General features: G+C 39.0%; 1 pseudogene; it reads left to right on the top strand.

Annotated features, from left to right (window-relative positions):
- The first annotated feature begins 3,134 nt into the window (after positions 1–3,134).
- LOC127689765 (olfactory receptor 143-like) lies at positions 3,135–4,040 on the top strand (annotated as a pseudogene).
- Positions 4,041–4,525: the final 485 nt, after the last annotated feature.

Below are 4,525 nucleotides of genomic sequence, written 5' to 3'. Positions count from 1 at the left end.
GGTCTTCAATTCTACTCCATTGATCTACCTGCCTGTCACTGTACCAATACTATCCACTTTTTATCATGATTCCTTTGTAGTACAGAAGTTCTTTTATTGTTGAGAATAGTTTTCGCTGTCCTGGGTTTTTTGTTAGAACAGATGGATTTTCAAATTTCTCTTTCTAGCTCTGTGAGGCACCGAGTTGAAATTTTGATGGGGATTGCATTGAATTTGTAGATAGCTTTCACCAAGATGTCCATTATTAAAATATTGATCCTGCCAATACATGAGCATGGGAGATCTTTCCATCGTCTGAGATCTTGTTCAACCATGATCATAGCAGCATCATTTGTAATAGCCAGAACCTGGAAACAGCCCAGATGTTCCTCAACCAAAGAATGCATATAGAAAATGGAGTTAATTGCATAATAGAATGCTGTTCCGCTATTAAAAACAAGGACACCCTAAATTGTACAGGCAAATGGGTGGAACTAGAAAATATCACCCAGAGTACAGTAATTCAGACTCAAAAGGACATACATAGTATGTACTCACTGATAAGTGGATATTTAACAGAATGTACAGTAACAAGCAGAAAAGACCAATTGAGCATGTTGCAATCACACTCAGAATGGGAAAGGAAACAATCATGTTAGGCAGAGAAAGAGAGGGGGGGCAGAGAGGGAGAGAGAGAGACAGAGAGAGACAGAGTCAGAGAGACAGAAACAGAGACAGAACGAGGCAGAGACAGAGATAAAGAGAGACAGAGACAGGGACAGAGACATAGAGAGGGGGGAATCTGGGTGAGAGAGGGGAAAGGGAAGGGAAAGTGGGAATAAGATCATATATAAAGGGAACAGGAGAGAAGCCCAGAGTGCCAAAAGAATGAATGGAAATAATCAGCATGGGGCAGAGGTATGTGGGAAGTTTGAGGACCCTCTGGAAAATACCAAAAACCTGGGAGTGAAAGACTCTCAGGCTTCATTAGAGGGAACCTTAGCCAAAATATCCAACACTGGGGTGAGGGAACTCAGAGAATCCATAGCCAGTAGACAGACAGATAGACATGCTCTTAAGTGTGGGTATTAACCCACCATCAAAATTTCTGACCCAGAATTGTTCCTGTCTAAAAGAACTGCAGGGACAAATAAAGAGGCTGAAGGAAAGGTGGTCCAATGGCAAGCCCAACTGGGCATCCATCTCCTGGGGGTACACCAAGGCCTGACACTATTATTGATGCTATGATACGCTTAATGATGGGAGACTGGCATGGTTATCCTCTGAGAAGCTCTATCTACCAGTAGCTGACTGAGACAGAAGGAGACACTCAGCCATTGAAGTTGGGTAACCCTATGAAGTAGGGATAGAATTGAAAAACTGAAAGGAAGGACAACCCTATAGGGAGACCAGCAGTGACAACTAACCAAGACTCCATGGCACTACCAGGCATGAGTCACCCACCAGAAGCATACAGAGACCAGTCTGAGGTTCTTGGTATATATATATGATCAGAGGTTTGCCTGATCAGGCTCCAGTGGGAGAGTTGAGGTCCTAGGGTAGATGGAAGTCTAGTTGTGGGAAACACCCTCTCAGAGGCAAGGGGGAAGAGGAATGGAACGAGGAACTGTGGCAGAGGCCCAAGGCAGTGCAAGATTGGAATAGAAATAAATAAAATAATAAAAAAGAAACTTTCTAGAGTTTCCCCCAACCACCAACCCTCATGCCTCAGCAGCTCCATAATTCTCTTCATTCCCTCCTGCATGTACTCCCTTTTTGTCTCTCATTAGAAACAAGTTTCTAAGAGAAAACATTTGTTTTTTAAAAAAGAGAGAGAAGATAAAACAAAACTCTAACACAAAACATTGGACAAAGGAAAATCAACAGAAGAAAAACAGGCTGAAGATAATTCTCAAGAATTCTCATAAATTCAAGAATTGTTCTCATAAAAACACTAAACTGAAAGCAAGAATATATATGCATAGAACTTGAGGTGTACAAGTGTTTTAAGTACTACAGAAGAATTCTGCACTGATATAAATCTGATCATTTCTATGAGTGTTTTTTCATGTACACAAAAAAAAGGTCAGAGAGGTCTGCAGTTTTGTAGTTACAAAGTGGGAAGACTACTTAAATTTATATTGACTTAAGCAATGCTCCTTTTATTAACTTTTTGTAGAATGTTACTCATTTGTCTAGTGTTTATTACTATAATCACCAAAGAATTTCAAGTGGCAAGTGGGCATGACCTTTAGAATTTCAGAGTTTTAAGAAGTGTAATGAAGAGAATAAGAAAGGAGTCTAGTCGCGACGCTGTGACTAGAGACTCTCCCGAGACTCATGAACTACGGCTGGGAAATTATATTATCTCTAAACAAACAACACTAGTTATGACACTGCATGCAAACACAAACTCAGCAATGTCTATGCTAGAGGGCCCATGCAATGAAGCCCATGGAATGAAGTCCTATAACAAAAAGAATAAATTCCTGTCAAAGAATTTATTATCAAAGAATTTATTTAGAAATCCTGGTCTTATGATACAAATTCTCATTTAACTCAAGTGATGTTTGTTTTAGAGATTCATAGAAGACAATGATTTTCTTTGCTTCATGTGAAAATAATATTCTGGTGCAGTTCTTAAATATATATCATTATCCTTCCCATTATACTACCCCTAGCATCCCAGAGTGATATCTATACTAGAGATTATAATCTGCTTTATTATTGTTACTTTAAACCAGCTCTGGACACTGAGGAGGATGCATCATGCATTTTGATAACACAAAATGCTCCCGAAAATCAAGGTGAGTGGTAAATAATCCTTGATTTCTCAATTTCTCTTCAAACCTCTCTAGGTTAGGTACACCTTAGTCCTCTGCAGTAATTCCTAGTGAAGCCTTAAAAAACCAAGGAAGTAATATGCAATGATATCAGAGTTCTGACTACATTTTTTCCTGGATTCATGAAGATTAAATGTGTGTGAGGAAGGAGGAAATGGAACATTTTCAGGAAAAGCCATGAGCTGTAGTGTTATTTGTGTGGCTTGCTGTGTGTTCACTAAGCACCAAACTTAGTAATCAGGAACTCCAGTCCTCATCTGGGATCAATGATGGGATACTTATTAAAGACATTTTATTCTCTTATTATTACAGATGAATGTCATGAAGAAAATGGTTATAGAAAGTAACTCTTCAGTGACTGAGTTCATTCTTATGGGGTTATCAGTTCTGCGAGAGTTCCAGTTGCCCCTGTTTGTTCACTTCTTGTTAAATTACACAGCCACTATGGTGGGAAACCTGAACTTAAAGAATCTTATTTGCCTAAATTCACATCTTCACACTCCCATGTACTTTTTCATCTTCAATCTGTTCTGCATTGATTTTTGTTATTCATTTGAATTTTGTTTCAAAGCAGAACACCATCTCGCATGAAGGATGCATGAGTCAACTGTTTTCCTTCTGCTTTTTTGTAAACTCTGAATGTTATGTGCTGACAGCCATGGCTTATGATCACTATGTGACCATCTGTCATCCCCTCCAGTACACAACTGTAATGTTTCCCAAGATCTGCTGTCTGCTATTGTTTGCTTCTTACTTGATGGGGTTTGCTGGGACCATGACTCAAAACAGGGTTTATGATCAGGCTCAGATTTTGAAATTCTAACATCAACCACTACATGTGTGGCATCTTCCCTCTGCTTTGGATCTCCTGCAGTAACACCCATATCAATTAGCTTGTGAGCTCTGCTATGGTCAGAACAATTATAATTTTACCTAGCCTCGTTATCTTAGTCCATAAGCTAGGATCCTTTCCAATATCTTTCATATTCTATCAAGTAGGGGTTGGTCCAAAGACTTGCGCACTTGTGTGTCTCACATCATAAGTGTTAGCCTCTATTATGGGTCGGGCATCTTTGAATATGTCAAACCATCATCTGCTGAGACTGTGGGCCAGGGGTATTTCCCATGATGAATCCTCTAATTTACAGCTTCAGGAATAAGGATGTCAAACTTTCAGTGAAGGGAACAATGAAAAGTATGAAAATAAAAAAAAAATGAAAAGAATGAAAAGCTGAATGAACAGTTTGGCACTTTTAGTCCTACCCCACTGCATTGTTTATCCTCTCTATTTGGTTTTTTTTTTTTTCATTATATTCTTCTGTTCTCTCTTCTTTTACTCGGTAGTGTATGGAAAATTTTCCACTGTAATTTCTTCATTCTCTATACTGTGAAATGTAACTCTTGTGTCGCATTTTTTTCCATAAGAGTGGTTTTCAACAACATACCCAAATCTATGGGACACAATGAAAGCAGTGCTAAGAGGAAAACTCATAGCCCTGAGTGCCTCCAAAAAGAAAATGGAGAGAGCATACATTACCAGCTTAATGACACACATGAAAGCCCTGGAACAAAAAGAAGCTATTTCACCCAGGAGGAGTAGAAAGCAGGAAATCATCAAACTCAGGGCCGAAATCAATCAAGTAAAAACAAAGAGAACCATACAAAAAATCAACAAAACCAGGAGCTGGTTCTTTGAGAAAATC

This window comes from Apodemus sylvaticus, chromosome 7 (genome assembly GCF_947179515.1).
Source record: "Apodemus sylvaticus chromosome 7, mApoSyl1.1, whole genome shotgun sequence".
In the NCBI taxonomy this organism is placed as follows: Eukaryota; Metazoa; Chordata; class Mammalia; order Rodentia; family Muridae; genus Apodemus; species Apodemus sylvaticus.
This window is presented reverse-complemented; position numbering and strand designations above follow the sequence as displayed.